Consider the following 18674-nt stretch of genomic DNA (forward strand, 5'->3'; position numbering starts at 1 on the left):
TCCCTCAGTACTGACCCTCTGAGAGTGCAGCACTCCCTCAGTACTGACCCTCTGAGAGTGCAGCACTCCCTCAGTACTGACCCTCTGACAGTGCGGCACTCCCTCAGTACTGACACTCTGACAGTGCAGCACTCCCTCAGTACTGACCCTCTGATAGTGCAGCACTCCCTCAGTACTGACCCTCTGATAGTGCGGCACTCCCTCAGTACTGACCCTCTGACAGTGCACATTCCCTCAGTACTGACCCTCTGACAGTGCAGCGCTCCCTCAGTACTGACCCTCTGACAGTGCGGCACTCCCTCAGCACTGACCCTCTGACAGTGCAGCACTCCCTCAGTACTGACCCTCTGACAGTGCGGCACTCCCTCAGTACTGACTCTCTGACAGTGCAGCACTCCCTCAGTACTGACCCTCTGTGTGCTGCACTACCTCAGTACTGACCCTCTGACAGTGCAGCACTCCCTCAGTACTGACCCTCTGACAGTGCTGCACTCCCTCAGTACTGACCCTCTGACAGTGCTGCACTCCCTCCGTACTGACCCTCTGACAGTGCGGCACTCCCTCAGTACTGACCCTCTGACAGTGCAGCACTCCCTCAGTACTGACCCTCTGTGTGCAGCACTATCTCAGTACTGACCCTCTGACAGTGCAGCACTCCCTCAGTACTGACCCTCTGACAGTGCAGCACTCCCTCAGTACTGACCCTCTGTGTGCAGCACTATCTCAGTACTGACCCTCTGTGTGCAGCACTATCTCAGTACTGACCCTCTGACAGTGCAGCACTCCCTCAGTACTGACCCTCTGACAGTGCGGCACTCCCTCAGTACTGACCCTCTGACAGTGCTGCACTCCCTCAGTACTGACCCTCTGACAGTGCGGCACTCCCTCAGTACTGACCCTCTCACAGTGCTGCACTCCCTCAGTACTGACCCTCTGACAGTGCCGCACTCCCTCAGTACTGACCCTCTCACAATGCAGCACTCCCTCAGTACTGACCCTCTGACAGTGCAGCACTCCCTCAGTACTGACAGTCTGACAGTGCAGCACTCCCTCAGTACTGACCCTCTGACAGTGCAGCACTCCCTCAGTACTGACCCTCTGACAGTGCAGCATTCCATCAGTACTGACCCTCTGACATCGCAGCGCTCCCTCAGTACTGATCCTCTGACAGTGCGGCACTCCCTCAGTACTGACCCTCTGACACGGCGGAGCTCCCTCAGTATTGACCCTCTGACAGTGCAGCACTCCCTCAGTACTGACCCTCTGACAGTGCAGCACTCCCTCAGTACTGACCCTCTGACAGTGCAGCACTCCCTCAGTACTGACCTTCTGACAGTGCAGCACTCCCTCAGCACAGACCCTCTGACAGTGCAGCACTCCCTCAGTACTGACCTTCTGACAGTGCAGCACTCCCTCAGCACAGACCCTCTGACAGTGCAGCACTCCCTCAGTACTGACCTTCTGACAGTGCAGCACTCCCTCAGCACAGACCCTCTGACAGTGCAGCACTCCCTCAGTACTGACCTTCTGACAGTGCAGCACTCCCTCAGCACTGACCCTCTGACAGTGCAGCACTCCCTCAGTACTGACCCTCTGACAGTGCGGCACTCCCTCAGTACTGACCATCTCACAGTGCGGCACTCCCTCAGTACTGACCCTCTGACAGTGCAGTGCTCCCTCAGTACTGACCCTCTGACAGTGCAGCACTCCCTCAGTACTGACCCTCTGACAGTGCAGCACTCCCTCAGTACTGACCTTCTGACAGTGCAGCACTCCCTCAGCACAGACCCTCTGACAGTGCAGCACTCTCTCAGTACTGACCCTCTGACAGTGCAGCACTCCCTCAGTACTGACCCTCTGACAGTGCAGCACTCCCTCAGTACTGACCCTCTGACAGTGCAGCACTCCCTCAGTACTGACCTTCTGACAGTGCAGCACTCCCTCAGTACTGACCCTCTGACAGTGCAGCACTCCCTCAGTACTGACCCTCTGACAGTGCAGCACTCCCTCAGTACTGATCTTCTGACAGTGCAGCACTCCCTCAGCACTGACCCTCTGACAGTGCAGCACTCCCTCAGTACTGACCCTTTGACAGTGCGGCACTCCCTCAGTACTGACCCTCTGACAGTGCGGCACTCCCTCAGTACTGACCCTCTGACAGTGCAGCGCTCCCTCAGTACTGACCCTCTGACAGTGCGGCACTCCCTCAGTCCTGACCCTCTGACAGTGCGGCACTCCCTCAGTACTGACCCTCTGACAGTGCAGTGCTCCCTCAGTACTGACCCTCTGACAGTGCGGCACTCCCTCAGTACTGACCCTCTGACAGTGCGGCACTCCCTCAATACTGACCTTCTGACAGTGCAGCACTCCCTCAGTACTGACCCTCTGACAGTGCAGCACTCCCTCAGCACTGTCCCTCCGACAGTGCAGCAATCCCTCAGTACTGACCCTCTGACAGTGCAGCACTCCTTCAGTACTGACCCTCTGACAGTGCGGCACTCCCTCAGTACTGACCATCTGACAGTGCGGCACTCCCTCAGTACTGACCCTCTGACAGTGCAGCGCTCCCACAGTACTGACCCTCTGACAGTGCGGCACTCCCTCAGTACTGACCCTCTGACAGTGCGGCACTCCCTCAATACTGACCTTCTGACAGTGCAGCACTCCCTCAGTACTGACCCTCTGACAGTGCAGCGCTCCCTCAGTACTGATGCTCTGAAAGTGCGGCACTCCCTCAGTACTGACCCTCTTACGGTGCGGCACTCCCTCAGTACTGACCCTCTCACAATGCAGCACTCCCTCAGTACTGACCCTTTGACAGTGCAGCACTCCCTCAGTACTGACCCTCTGAGAGTGCAGCACTCCCTCAGTACTGACCCTCTGACAGTGCAGCACTCCCTCAGTACTGACCCTCTGACAGTGCAGCACTCCCTCAGTACTGACCCTCTGACAGTGCAGCACTCCCTCAGTACTGACCCTCTGACAGTGCAGCACTCCCTCAGTACTGACCCTCTGAGAGTGCAGCACTCCCTCAGTACTGACCCTCTGACAGTGCAGCGCTCCCTCAGTACTGACCCTCTGACAGTGCGGCACTCCCTCAGCATTGACCCTCTGACAGTGCAGCACTCCCTCAGTACTGACCCTCTGACAGTGCGGCACTCCCTCAGTACTGACCCTCTGACAGTGCAGGACTCCCTCAGTACTGACCCTCTGTGTGCTGCACTACCTCAGTACTGACCCTCTGACAGTGCAGCACTCCCTCAGTACTGACCCTCTGACAGTGCTGCACTCCCTCAGTACTGACCCTCTGACAGTGCTGCACTCCCTCCGTACTGACCCTCTGACAGTGCAGCACTCCCTCAGTACTGACCCTCTGACAGTGCAGCACTCCCTCAGTGCTGACCCTCTGTGTGCAGCACTATCTCAGTACTGACCCTCTGACAGTGCAGCACTCCCTCAGTACTGACCCTCTGACAGTGCAGCACTCCCTCAGTACTGACCCTCTGACAGTGCAGCACTCCCTCAGTACTGACCCTCTGACAGTGCAGCACTCCCTCAGTACTGACCCTCTGACAGTGCAGCACTCCCTCAGTACTGACCCTCTGACAGTGCAGCACTCCCTCAGTACTGACCCTCTGACAGTGCAGCACTCCCTCAGTACTGACCTTCTGACAGTGCAGCACTCCCTCAGCACTGACCCTCTGACAGTGCAGCACTCCCTCAGTACTGACCCTCTGACAGTGCGGCACTCCCTCAGTACTGACCCTCTGACAGTGCGGCACTCCCTCAGTACTGACCCTCTGACAGTGCAGCGCTCCCTCAGTACTGACCCTCTGACAGTGCGGCACTCCATCAGTACTAACCCTCTGACAGTGCGGCACTCCCTCAGTACTGACCCTCTGACAGTGCAGCGCTCCCTCAGTACTGACCCTCTGACAGTGCGGCACTCCCTCAGTACTGACCCTCTGACAGTGCGGCACTCCCTCAATACTGACCTTCTGACAGTGCAGCACTCCCTCAGTACTGACCCTCTGACAGTGCAGCACTCCCTCAGCACTGTCCCTCTGACAGTGCAGCACTCCCTCAGTACTGACTCTCTGACAGTGCAGCACTCCCTCAGTACTGACCCTCTGACAGTGCAGCACTCACTCAGTACTGAACCTCTTACGGTGCGGCACTCCCTCAGTACTGACCCTCTCACAATGCAGCACTCCCTCAGTACTGACCCTCTGACAGTGCAGCACTCCCTCAGTACTGACCCTCTGAGAGTGCAGCACTCCCTCAGTACTTACCCTCTGACAGTGCAGCACTCCCTCAGTACTGACCCTCTGACAGTGCAGCACTCCCTCAGTACTGACCCTCTGACAGTGCAGCACTCCCTCAGTACTGACCCTCTGACAGTGCTGCACTCCCTAAGTGCTGACCCTCTGTGTGCAGCACTCCCTCAGTACTGACCCTCTGACAGTGCAGCACTCCCTCAGTACTGACCCTCTGACAGTGCTGCACTCCCTCAGTACTGACCCTCTGACAGTGCAGCACTCCCTCAGTACTGACCCTCTGACAGTGCAGCGCTCCCTCAGTACTGACCCTCTGCCAGTGCGACACTCCCTCCGTACTGACACTCTGACAGTGCAGCACTACCTCAGTACTAACCCTCTGACAGTGCAGCACTCCCTCAGTACTGACCCTCTGCCAGTGCGACACTCCCTCTGTACTGACCCTCTGACAGTGCAGCACTCCCTCAGTACTGACCCTCTTACGGTGCGGCACTCCCTCAGTACTGACCCTTTCACAATGCAGCACTCCCTCAGTACTGACCCTCTGACAGTGCAGCACTCCCTTAGTACTGACCCTCTGACAGTGCGGCACTCCCTCAGTACTGACCCTCTGACAGTGCAGCACTCCCTCAGTACTGACCCTCTGAGAGTGCAGCACTCCCTCAGTACTGACCCTCTGAGAGTGCAGCACTCCCTCAGTACTGACCCTCTGACAGTGCGGCACTCCCTCAGTACTGACACTCTGACAGTGCAGCACTCCCTCAGTACTGACCCTCTGACAGTGCAGCACTCCCTCAGTACTGACCCTCTGATAGTGCGGCACTCCCTCTGTACTGACCCTCTGACAGTGCACATTCCCTCAGTACTGACCCTCTGACAGTGCAGCGCTCCCTCAGTACTGACCCTCTGACAGTGCGGCACTCCCTCAGCACTGACCCTCTGACAGTGCAGCACTCCCTCAGTACTGACCCTCTGACAGTGCGGCACTCCCTCAGTACTGACTCTCTGACAGTGCAGCACTCCCTCAGTACTGACCCTCTGTGTGCTGCACTACCTCAGTACTGACCCTCTGACAGTGCAGCACTCCCTCAGTACTGACCCTCTGACAGTGCTGCACTCCCTCAGTACTGACCCTCTGACAGTGCTGCACTCCCTCCGTACTGACCCTCTGACAGTGCGGCACTCCCTCAGTACTGACCCTCTGACAGTGCAGCACTCCCTCAGTACTGACCCTCTGTGTGCAGCACTATCTCAGTACTGACCCTCTGACAGTGCAGCACTCCCTCAGTACTGACCCTCTGACAGTGCAGCACTCCCTCAGTACTGACCCTCTGTGTGCAGCACTATCTCAGTACTGACCCTCTGTGTGCAGCACTATCTCAGTACTGACCCTCTGACAGTGCAGCACTCCCTCAGTACTGACCCTCTGACAGTGCGGCACTCCCTCAGTACTGACCCTCTGACAGTGCTGCACTCCCTCAGTACTGACCCTCTGACAGTGCGGCACTCCCTCAGTACTGACCCTCTCACAGTGCTGCACTCCCTCAGTACTGACCCTCTGACAGTGCCGCACTCCCTCAGTACTGACCCTCTCACAATGCAGCACTCCCTCAGTACTGACCCTCTGACAGTGCAGCACTCCCTCAGTACTGACAGTCTGACAGTGCAGCACTCCCTCAGTACTGACCCTCTGACAGTGCAGCACTCCCTCAGTACTGACCCTCTGACAGTGCAGCATTCCATCAGTACTGACCCTCTGACATCGCAGCGCTCCCTCAGTACTGATCCTCTGACAGTGCGGCACTCCCTCAGTACTGACCCTCTGACACGGCGGAGCTCCCTCAGTATTGACCCTCTGACAGTGCAGCACTCCCTCAGTACTGACCCTCTGACAGTGCAGCACTCCCTCAGTACTGACCCTCTGACAGTGCAGCACTCCCTCAGTACTGACCTTCTGACAGTGCAGCACTCCCTCAGCACAGACCCTCTGACAGTGCAGCACTCCCTCAGTACTGACCTTCTGACAGTGCAGCACTCCCTCAGCACAGACCCTCTGACAGTGCAGCACTCCCTCAGTACTGACCTTCTGACAGTGCAGCACTCCCTCAGCACAGACCCTCTGACAGTGCAGCACTCCCTCTGTACTGACCTTCTGACAGTGCAGCACTCCCTCAGCACTGACCATCTGACAGTGCAGCACTCCCTCAGTACTGACCCTCTGACAGTGCGGCACTCCCTCAGTACTGACCATCTCACAGTGCGGCACTCCCTCAGTACTGACCCTCTGACAGTGCAGTGCTCCCTCAGTACTGACCCTCTGACAGTGCAGCACTCCCTCAGTACTGACCCTCTGACAGTGCAGCACTCCCTCAGTACTGACCTTCTGACAGTGCAGCACTCCCTCAGCACAGACCCTCTGACAGTGCAGCACTCTCTCAGTACTGACCCTCTGACAGTGCAGCACTCCCTCAGTACTGACCCTCTGACAGTGCAGCACTCCCTCAGTACTGACCCTCTGACAGTGCAGCACTCCCTCAGTACTGACCTTCTGACAGTGCAGCACTCCCTCAGTACTGACCCTCTGACAGTGCAGCACTCCCTCAGTACTGACCCTCTGACAGTGCAGCACTCCCTCAGTACTGATCTTCTGACAGTGCAGCACTCCCTCAGCACTGACCCTCTGACAGTGCAGCACTCCCTCAGTACTGACCCTTTGACAGTGCGGCACTCCCTCAGTACTGACCCTCTGACAGTGCGGCACTCCCTCAGTACTGACCCTCTGACAGTGCAGCGCTCCCTCAGTACTGACCCTCTGACAGTGCGGCACTCCCTCAGTCCTGACCCTCTGACAGTGCGGCACTCCCTCAGTACTGACCCTCTGACAGTGCAGTGCTCCCTCAGTACTGACCCTCTGACAGTGCGGCACTCCCTCAGTACTGACCCTCTGACAGTGCGGCACTCCCTCAATACTGACCTTCTGACAGTGCAGCACTCCCTCAGTACTGACCCTCTGACAGTGCAGCACTCCCTCAGCACTGTCCCTCTGACAGTGCAGCACTCCCTCAGTACTGACCCTCTGACAGTGCAGCACTCCTTCAGTACTGACCCTCTGACAGTGCGGCACTCCCTCAGTACTGACCATCTGACAGTGCGGCACTCCCTCAGTACTGACCCTCTGACAGTGCAGCGCTCCCTCAGTACTGACCCTCTGACAGTGCGGCACTCCCTCAGTACTGACCCTCTGACAGTGCGGCACTCCCTCAATACTGACCTTCTGACAGTGCAGCACTCCCTCAGTACTGACCCTCTGACAGTGCAGCACTCCCTCAGCACTGTCCCTCTGACAGTGCAGCACTCCCGCAGTACTGACCCTCTGACAGTGCAGCACTCCCTCAGCACTGTCCCTCTGACAGTGCAGCACTCCCTCAGTACTGACCCTCTGACAGTGCAGCATTCCCTCAGTACTGACCCTCTGACAGTGCAGCACTCCCTCAGTACTGACCCTCTGACAGTGCGGCACTCCCTCAGCACTGACCCTCTGACAGTGCAGCACTCCCTCAGTACTGACCCTCTGACAGTGCAGCACCCCCTCAGTACTGACCCTCTGACAGTGCAGCACTCCCTCAGTACTGACCCTCTGACAGTGCAGCGCTCGCTCAGTACTGATGCTCTGAAAGTGCGGCACTCCCTCAGTACTGACCCTCTGACAGTGCAGCACTCCCTCAGTACAGACCCTCTTACGGTGCGGCACTCCCTCAGTACTGACCGTCTCACAATGCAGCACTCCCTCAGTACTGACCCTCTGACAGTGCGGCGCTCCCTCAGTACTGACCCTCTGACAGTGCAGCACTCCCTCAGTACTGGCCCTCTGACAGTGCAGCGCTCCCTCAGTACTGACCCTCTGACAGTGCGGCACTCCCTCAGTACTGACCCTCTGACAGTGCAGCGCTCCCTCAGTACTGACCCTCTGACAGTGCAGCGCTCCCTCAGTACTGACCCTCTGAGAGTGCAGCACTCCCTCAGTACTGACAGTCTGACAGTGCAGCACTCCCTCAGTACTGACCCTCTGACAGTGCAGCGCTCCCTCAGTACTGACCCTCTGACAGTGCGGCACTCCCTCAGTACTGACCCTCTGACAGTGCAGCACTCCCTCAGTACTGACAGTCTGACAGTGCTGCACTCCCTCAGTACTGACCCTCTGACAGTGCAGCACTCCCCCAGTACTGACCCTCTGCCAGTGCGACACTCCCTCTGTACTGACCCTCTGACAGTGCAGCACTCCCTCAGTACTGACCCTCTTACGGTGCGGCACTCCCTCAGTACTGACCCTCTGACAGTGCGGCACTCCCTCAGTACTGACCCTCTGAGAGTGCAGCACTCCCTCAGTACTGACCCTCTGACAGTGCAGCACTCCCTCAGTACTGACGCTCTCACAGTGCTGCACTCCCTCAGTACTGACCCTCTGACAGTGCTGCACTCCCTCAGTACTGACCCTCTGACAGTGCTGCACTCCCTCAGTACTGACCCTCTGAGAGTGCAGCACTCCCTCAGTACTGACCCTCTGACAGTGCAGCACTACCTCAGTACTGACCCTCTGACAGTGCAGCACTCCCTCAGTACTGACCCTCTGACAGTGCAGCATTCCCTCTGTACTGACCCTTTGACAGTGCAGCACTCCCTCAGTACTGACCCTCTTACGGTGCGGCACTCCCTCAGTACTGACCCTCTGACAGTGCGGCACTCCCTCAGTACTGACCCTCTGAGAGTGCAGCACTCCCTCAGTACTGACCCTCTGACAGTGCAGCACTCCCTCAGTACTGACGCTCTCACAGTGCTGCACTCCCTCAGTACTGACCCTCTGACAGTGCTGCACTCCCTCAGTACTGACCCTCTGACAGTGCTGCACTCCCTCAGTACTGACCCTCTGAGAGTGCAGCACTCCCTCAGTACTGACCCTCTGACAGTGCAGCACTACCTCAGTACTGACCCTCTGACAGTGCAGCACTCCCTCAGTACTGACCCTCTGACAGTGCAGCATTCCCTCAGTACTGACCCTCTGACAGTGCAGCGCTCCCTCAGTACTGACCCTCTGACAGTGCGGCACTCCCTCAGTACTGACCCTCTGACATCGCAGCGCTCCCTCAGTACTGATCCTCTGACAGTGCGGCACTCCCTCAGTACTGACCCTCTGACAGGGCGGAGCTCCCTCAGTACTGACCCTCTGTCAGTGCAGCACTCCCTCAGTACTGACCCTCTGACAGTGCAGCACTCCCTCAGTACTGACGCTCTGACAGTGCGGCACTCCCTCAGTACTGACCCTCGGACAGTGCAGCACTCCCTCAGTACTGACCCTTTGACAGTGCAGCACTCCCTCAGTACCGACCCTCTGATAGTGCAGCACTCCCTCAGTACTGACCCTCTGACAGTGCGGCACTCCCTCAGTACTGACCCTCTGACAGTGCGGCACTCCCTCAGTACTGACCCTCTGACAGGGCGGAGCTCCCTCAGTACTGACCATCTGTCAGTGCAGCACTCCCTCAGTACTGACCCTCTGACAGTGCAGCACTCCCTCAGTACTGACCCTCGGACAGTGCAGCACTCCCTCAGTACTGACTCTCTGACAGTGCAGCGCTCCCTCAGTACTGTCCCTCTGACAGTGCAGCACTCCCTCAGTACTGTCCCTCTGACAGTGCAGCGCTCCCTCAGTACTGACCCTCTGACAGTGCGCCACTCCCTCAGTACTGACCCTCTGACAGTGCAGCACTCCCTCAGTACTGACCCTCTGACAGTGCGGCACTCCCTCAGTACTGGCCCTCTGACAGTGCGCCACTCCCTCAGTACTGACCCTCTGACAGTGCGGCACTCCCTCAGTACTGACCCTCTGACAGTGCCGCACTCCCTCAGTACTGACCCTCTGACAGTGCAGCACTCCCTCAGTACTGACCCTCTGACAGTGCGGCACTCCCTCAGTACTGACCCTCTGACAGTGCGGCACTCCCTCAGTACTGACCCTCTGACAAACTTGAAGGAATATAGATTTCAATTCCTCCTCCTAATCTCACCCTTTGAGCCCCGGTATCTTTCCAGTGACCCGGAGCTGACTCCCATTGAGGCCATTCTTCCCGGAACGAACACAGATAGGGTCTGAGCAGAACTTTATGCTGCTTGAAGAGGCAGCTGTGCAAGCTCCCTGAATATCGAGCAGGTAGAGTTACTGACCTCCCGGTTGCAGCTTCCGGACAAGAGCTTCCTGTTCATTGATGATATCCTGGAGGTTCTCAATCAGCTTCATCTTATCCCTCAGCTCCTGCTTGCAAACTCTTCTCAGACCTCTCCGCTGCTTCTTGCCCTTGGCTTCCTCCCTGCGGAGACGGTCCCTGTACTCTTGGGCCTTGTCCTGCAGACGCTGCATGTGGGAGTAATGCTCGAGGAAGGACAGCAAATGGGTCATCACCGACAGCAGAGGGGAGTGATGGACCTGTTGGGAGTGACCGACACCAGCCAAGGTCACCCGGCCACAGAGGACCAGCAAGAGGGGTCCAGCACGCCAGTCCCCAACCCAATTATCGGTTGCCAGGCGAGAGATGGATGGTCCATGCGAGGTGTGGGTCCCCAGTGATGGTGAGAAGGCGGCGTGCATCGCCAACATTGATGGTCCATTGGGCATGAGTGTCAGCAATGGTGTATCCCCACAGTGAGGCACATTAAAGCGGTGGGGTGCGGGGGGGGGGCGGGGGGACAGGGTGGTGGTGGTGGGGGGGGGGGCGTTGCAATGACAGAGGAAGGAAGTATGGTGGTTTCGGACGAAAGAAATCAAGAACAGGAGAAAGAAATAGAAATAGTTTAAGAGTGAGGGCGTGAAAATGTCCCGGGTCAGCAAATAACAGAACAGAACCGACTAAACATCAACTAGACGCGGGAAGCTCTGCATTTCAAAACTGCCGAAAAGGGAGAGGTGTCGTCAAAGTTTGTCTTCTGGCATTCAGCAGGACAAACACAAGAATACCAAATTTCAAACAATCACAACATTTAGGCCACAGGAGGGTGCTGATTGGTTCACTGGTCCAATGTCAGGGACCCATTCTCTGCAAAAAAGGAGAAATATATTCGAGCCTTGCACCTTTCATTGAATTACGTGGGAGCTTGGGAAGCCTAAAGTTGTCCGTTATTGCTTTCTGCACGGCAACACCTCGGCCAATCAGAGTCGACTTGGCAACTAATCAGCCCCTTTACTCCTGCCGTATAAATTTGGACAGTTTGAAATTTGACATTCTTGCATTTGTCCTGATGAGTACAAGATGAAAAACTTCAGCAGGATTCACATTCTGCGCTATTCGCACCTAGCAATTATTTGTAAATGTCTCTGTTGTTTGAGTCTTTAGAGGAGAAATTCGTCTGATGTGGGCGTCGCCGGCTGGGCCAGCGTGTGTCGCCCATTGCTAATTGCCCCTTGAGGTGGCGAGCCGCCTACTCGACCCGCTGCTGGTCGCGGTTTGGATCCGTTAAGTGACCGGCTTGGCCACTCCAGCTGGCGGCTCACAGTCGACCGTCTGTTGAGGAAGAATTGGACCAAGGTGTGGAGTGCGCTTTAGCCGCCATATTAGTCCGACTCTGAGCTACCTTCCCATTGAGACGCTCCTGGTCCGCCTGCGAGAATGTTCCCCCGGCGGCTTCCTGCTTCAACGAAAGGAATTCTGTGAGTGGAGACAGGGCATCTGTAAGAAGCCAATCGTCATCGCTCCCGCTGGTCTCCTCGTTCTCAGACGGGCCTAGGGGTCAAACAGAGAGGGAAGAACTCACCTTTCAAATAGTCACACCCAGTGAGTTACCTGCTAGTTACTGCCCCGTAGACAACACACAGTTAGGTTCCTGCTAGTTACTGCCCCATAGACCACACCCAGTTAATTAACTGCTAGTTACTGTTGTATAAACCACACCCAGTTAGATTCCCGCTAGTTACTGTCCCTTAGACCACACCCAGCTGGTTACCTGCTAGTTACTGTCGTATAGACCGCACCCAGTTAGATTCCCGCTAGTTACTGTCCCTTAGACCACACCCAGCTGGTTACCTGCTAGTTACTGTCGTATAGACCGCACCCAGTTAGATTCCCGCTAGTTACTGTCCCTTAGACCACACCCAGCTGGTTACCTGCTAGTTACTGTCGTATAGACCGCACCCAGTTAGATTCCCGCTAGTTACTGTCCCTTAGACCACACCCAGCTGGTTACCTGCTAGTTACCGTCATATAGACCACTCCCAGTTAGGTTCCTGCTAGTTGCTGCCCCATAGACCACAGCCAGTTAGTTCCCTGCTAGTTACTGCCCCAAAGACCAAACCCAGTTAGTTTCCTGCTAGTTACTGCCCTAAAGACCACACCCTATAGTTACCTGCTAGTTACTGCCCCAAAGACCACACCCAGTTAGTTACCTGCTAGTTACTGCCCCAAAGACCACACCCAGTTAGTTACCTGCAAGTTACTGTCATATAGACCACACCCAATTAGTTTCCTCCTAGTTTCCCCCCCATTGACCACACTCAGTTAGTTACCTGCTAGTTACTGCCTCATCGACCATACCCAGTTCGGTTCCTGCTAGTTACTGCCCCATAGACCACACCCAGTTAGTTACCTGCTAGTTACTGCCCCATAGACCACATGCAGTTAGTTAACTGCAAGAACCTGTCATATAGACCACACCCAGTTAGTTACCTGCTAGTTACTGCCCCAGAGACAACACCCAGTTAGTTACCTGCTAGTTACTGCCCCATAAACCACACCCAGTTAGTTTCCTGTTAGTTACTGCCCTATAGACCACACCCAGTTAGTTTCCTGCTAGTAACTGCCCCAAAGACCAAACCCAGTTAGTTTCCTGCTAGTTACTGCCCTAAAGACCACACCCTATAGTTACCTGCTAGTTACTGCCCCAAAGACCACACCCAGTTAGTTACCTGCTAGTTACTGCCCCATAGACCACACCCAGTTAGTCTCCTGCTAGTTACTGCACTATAGACCACACCCAGTTATTTACCTGCTAGTTACTGCCCCAAAGACCAAACCCAGTTAGTTTCCTGCTAGTTACTGCCCTAAAGACCACACCCTATAGTTACCTGCTAGTTACTGCCCAAAAGACCACACCCAGTTAGTTACCTGCTAGTTACTGCCCTATAGACCACACCCAGTTAGTCTCCTGCTAGTTACTGCCCCATAAACCACACCCAGTTTGTTTCCTGTTAGTTACTGCCCTATAGACCACACCCAGTTAGTTACCTGCTAGTTACTGCCCCATAGACCACACCCAGTTAGTTACCTGCTAGTTACTGCCCCAAAGACCACACCCAGTTAGTTAACTGCTAGTTACTGCCCCATAGACCACACCCAGTTAGTTACCTGCTAGTTATTACCCTACAGACCACACCCGTTAGTCTCCTGCTAGTTATTGCCCCATAGACCACAACCAGTTAGTTACCTGCTAGTTATTGCCCTAAAGAACACACCCAGTTAGTTACCTGCTAGTTACTGCCCCAAAGACCACACCCAGTTAGTTAACTGCAAGTTACTGCCCTATAGACCACATCCAGTTAGTCTCCTGCTAGTTACTGCCCTATAGACAATGCCCAGTTAGTTACCTGCTAGTTACTGCCCCATAGACCACACCCAGTTAGTCTCCTGCTAGTTACTGCCCTATAGACAACACCCAGTTAGTTACCTGCTAGTTACTGCCCTACAGACCACACCCAGTTAGTTACCTGCTAGTTACTGCCCTATAGACCACACCCAGTTAGTCTCCTGCTAGTTACTGCCCTATAGACCACAGCCAGTTAGTTACCTGCTAGTTACTGCCCTATAGACCACACCCGTTAGTCTCCTGCTAGCTACTGCCCTATAGACAACACCCAGTTAGTTACTAGCTAGTTACTGCCCTATAGACCACACCCAGTTAGTCTCCTGCTAGTTACTGCCCTATAGACCACACCCAGTTAGTTACCTGCTAGTTACTGCCCTATAGACCACACCCAGTTAGTCTCCTGCTAGTTACTGCCCTATAGACAACACCCAGTTAGTTACCTGCTAGTTACTGCCCTATAGAGCACACCCAATTAGTCTCCTGCTAGTTACTGCCCTATAGACAACACCCAGTTAGTTACCTGCTAGTTACTGCTCCATAGACGACACCCAGTTAGTTACCTGCTAGCAACTGCCCTATAGACCACACCCAGTTAGTCTCCTGCTAGTTACTGCCCTATAGGCCACATCCAGTTAGTCTCCTGCTAGTTACTGCCCTGTAGACCACATCCAGTTAGTCTCCTGCTAGTTACTGCGCTATAGACAATGCCCAGTTAGTTACCTGCTAGTTACTGCCCCATAGACCACACCCAGTTAGTTTACTGCAAGTTGCTGTCATGTAGACCACACCCAGTTAGTTACCTGCTAGTTACTGCCCCAGAGACAATACCCAGTTAGTTACCTGCTAGTTACTGCCCCATAGACCACATCCAGTTAGTTACCTGCTAGTTATTACCCTACAGGCCACACCCGTTAGTCTCCTGCTAGTTACTGCCCTATAGACAACACCCAGTTAGTTACCTGCTAGTTACTGCACTATAGACCACACCCAGTTAGTCTCCTGCTAGTTACTTCCCTATAGACAACACCCCATTAGTTACCTGCTAGTTACTGCCCTATAGACCACACCCAGTTAGTCTCCTGCTAGTTACTGCCCTATAGACCACACCCAGTTAGTTACCTGCTAGTTACTGCCCTATAGACCACACCCAGTTAGTCTGCTGTTAGTTACTGCCCTATAAACAACACCCAGTTAGTTACCTGCTAGTTACTGCCCGATAGACCACACCCAGTTAGTCTCCTACTAGTCACTGCCCTATAGACAACACCCAGTTAGTTACCTGCTAGTTACTGCCCTACAGACCACACCCAGTTAGTTACCTGCTAGTTTCTGCCCTACAGACCACACCCAGTTAGTCTCCTGCTAGTTATTACCCTACAGACCACACCCGTTAGTCTCCTGCTAGTTACTGCCCTATAGACAACACCCAGTGAGTTACCTGCTAGTTACGGCCCTATAGACCACACCCAGTTAGTCTCCTGCTAGTTACTGCCCTATAGACAACACCCAGTTAGTTACCTGCTAGTTATTGCCCTATAGAGCACACCCAGTTAGTCTCCTGCTAGTTACTGCCGTATAGACAACACCCAGTTAGTTACCTGCTAGTTACTGCCCCATAGACGACACCCAGTTAGTTACCTGCTAGTTACTGCCCTATAGACCACACCCAGTTAGTCTCCTGTTAGTTACTGCCCTATAGACCACATCCAGTTAGTCTCCTGCTAGTTACTGCCCTATAGACCACACCCAGTTAGTCTCCTGCTAGTTACTGCCCTATAGTCAACACCTAGTTAGTCTCCTGTTAGTTACTGCCCGAGAGACCACATCCAGTTAGTCTCCTGCTAGTTACTGCCCTATAGACCACACCCAGTTAGCCTCCTGCTAGTTACTGCCCTATAGACCACACCCAGTTAGTCTCCTGCTAGTTACTGCCCTATAGTCAACACCTAGTTAGTTACCTGCTAGTTACTGCCCTATAGACCACACCCAGTTAGTCTCCTGTTAGTTACTGCCCTATAGACCACATCCAGTTAGTCTCCTGCTAGTTACTGCCCTATAGTCAACACCTAGTTAGTTATCTGCTAGGTACTGCCCTATAGACCACACCCAGTTAGTCTCCTGCTAGTTACTGCCCTATAGACCACACCCAGTTAGTCTCCTGCTAGTTACTGCCCTATAGACAACACCCAGTTAGTTACCTGCTAGTTATTGCCCTATAGACCACACCCAGTTAGTTACCTGCTAGTTATTGCCCTATAGACCACACCCAGTTAGTCTCCTGCTAGCTACTGCCCTATAGACGACACCCAGTTAGTTACCTGCTAGTTACTGCCCTATAGACCATACCCAGTTAGTCTCCTGCTAGTTACTGCCCTATAGACAACACCCAGTTAGTTACCTGCTAGTTATTGCCCTATAGACCACACCCAGTTAGTCTCCTGCTAGCTACTGCCCTATAGACGACACCCAGTTAGTTACCTGCTAGTTACTGCCCTATAGACCATACCCAGTTAGTCTCCTGTTAGTTACTGCCCTATAGACCACATCCAGTTAGTCTCCTGCTAGTTACTGCCCTATAGACCACACCCAGTTAGTCTCCTGCTAGTTACTGCCCTATAGTCAACACCTAGTTAGTTATCTGCTAGTTACTGCCCTATAGACCACACCCAGTTAGTCTCCTGCTAGTTACTGCCCTATAGACAACACCTAGTTAGTTTCCTGCTAGTTACATCCCCATAGACCACACCCAGTTAGTTACCTGCTAGTTACTGCCCCATAGACCACATCCAGTTAGTTACCTGCTAGTTACTGCTCCACAGACCACATCCAGTTAGTTACCTGCTAGTTACTGCCCTATAGACCACAGCCAGTTAGTTACCTGCTAGTTACATCCCCATAGAACACACCCAGTTAGTTACCTGCTAGTTACTGCCCCATAGACCACATCCAGTTAGTTACCTGCTAGTTACTGCTCCACAGACCACATCCAGTTAGTTACCTGCTAGTTACTGCCCTATAGACCACAGCCAGTTAGTTACCTGCTAGTTACATCCCCATAGACCACACCCAGTTAGTTACCTGCTAGTTACTGCCCCATAGACCACATCCAGTTAGTTACCTGCTAGTTACTGCTCCACAGACCACATCCAGTTAGTTACCTGCTAGTTACTGCCCTATAGACCACAGCCAGTTAGTTACCTGCTAGTTACATCCCCATAGACCACACCCAGTTAGTTACCTGCTAGTTACTGCCCCACAGACCCTACCTGTACCTCCTCATTCATTAACCACACAGATGTTTCCTTTCCCGCCTCCCGCGACATCCCCTCTCTCTAGCTCTGTGATACTCTCAGTATCGCCACTCCCCCTTTCCCACCTTTCCTGAACACCTTGGGCGAGATTCTCCACTCCCGCGCCGGTTGGGGGAATCGCCTGGACCGCCATAATTTCCCGCGATGCCGGTCCGACGCCCTCCCGCGATTCTCCCAAGCGGCGGCAACGGCCCGGTCGAGTTCCGCGGGCCGCAGGCCGGAGAATCGCCGGAGACACCCAAAATGGCGATTCTCCGGCACCCCCGCTATTCTCAGGCCCGGATGGGCCGAGCGGCCAGGCCGAAACGGCGGGTTCCCCCCGGCACCGTCCACACCTGGTCGCTGCCGTCGGGAACAGCGCGGGAACGCTGGGGGAGGGGGGGCGGCCTGCGAGGGGGGGTCCTGCACCGGGGGGTACCTCAAATGGGGTCTAGCCCGCGATCGGTGCCTACCGATTGCCGGGCCGTCCTCTCTGAAGGAGGACCTCCTTCATTCCGCGGCCCCGCAAGATCCGTCCGCCATCTTCTTGCGGGGCGGACTCGGGCAGGACGGCAACCCGCGCATGCGCGGGTGACGCCAGTTATGCGGCGCCGTCCGCGTCATCTATGCAGCGCCGCCTTTACGCGGGCGACAAGGCCTGGCGCGTGTAGGTGACGCAGCCCCGCTCCTCGCCCATTATCGGGCCCTGAATCGGTCGGGATCGGGGCGGTTTCGCGCCGTCGTGAACCTCGACAGCGTTCACGACGGCGAGGGCACTTCAGCGTGGGAGTGGAGAATCCCGCCCCTTATATCTGGGAACAAATTGGAACAGAATCGCGTGCCGAGTGCGTTTCGCCGGCTGTGTCTCGCCACTCGCATCGCTGGGAAACACCACGCTATCCATCAGGATTCGATTTCAATTCCGGGCCACAGTGGGAAATAACGATCCACTTCTGGGATCTACCTGGCTCGAGGCAGCTCACGGGATTTAATGTGATCTCACCAGATGTCGGAATCTGAATCCTCGCATTGTGGGTGGGCTCGGTATTTTGCCAATCTGCAGTAAGACTGAGACCTGGTCTCACTGTGATATTCTCAGCCAGCATCTGCTCGAGGCATTGGCATCGGTCCCCCTCGCTTCGGCGTGCGGTGCTGGTCCCCACAAACCGGACCGGACGGAACGGCGTTCGGGGGGGGGGACGGGGGGGGATCTCCCACAGGATCCGCCCTCTGGGCAGGGCAGAACCTGCTGGTGCCACTCTGGCACTGCCAGCTGGGGGTGCCAGGCTGGCATCGTTCCCATGGTGGGGATTGGGCCCGGGGATGCCCTGCACTGGGTGAGGTGGGGTGCGGGGTGGGGGGAGGGGGGTGAGATGGGGCTTTGGGGCGGTTTGGGAGTTACGTTCGGGGCGGCGGGTGGAGTTCCTCAGCACCTCGGTGCGACGTTCCCGCTGAGGCCCCGGATCGAAATAGAATCCCGATG

The sequence above is a fragment of the Scyliorhinus torazame genome, chromosome 6, assembly GCF_047496885.1.
Source record: "Scyliorhinus torazame isolate Kashiwa2021f chromosome 6, sScyTor2.1, whole genome shotgun sequence".
NCBI classification, from domain to species: domain Eukaryota; kingdom Metazoa; phylum Chordata; class Chondrichthyes; order Carcharhiniformes; family Scyliorhinidae; genus Scyliorhinus; species Scyliorhinus torazame.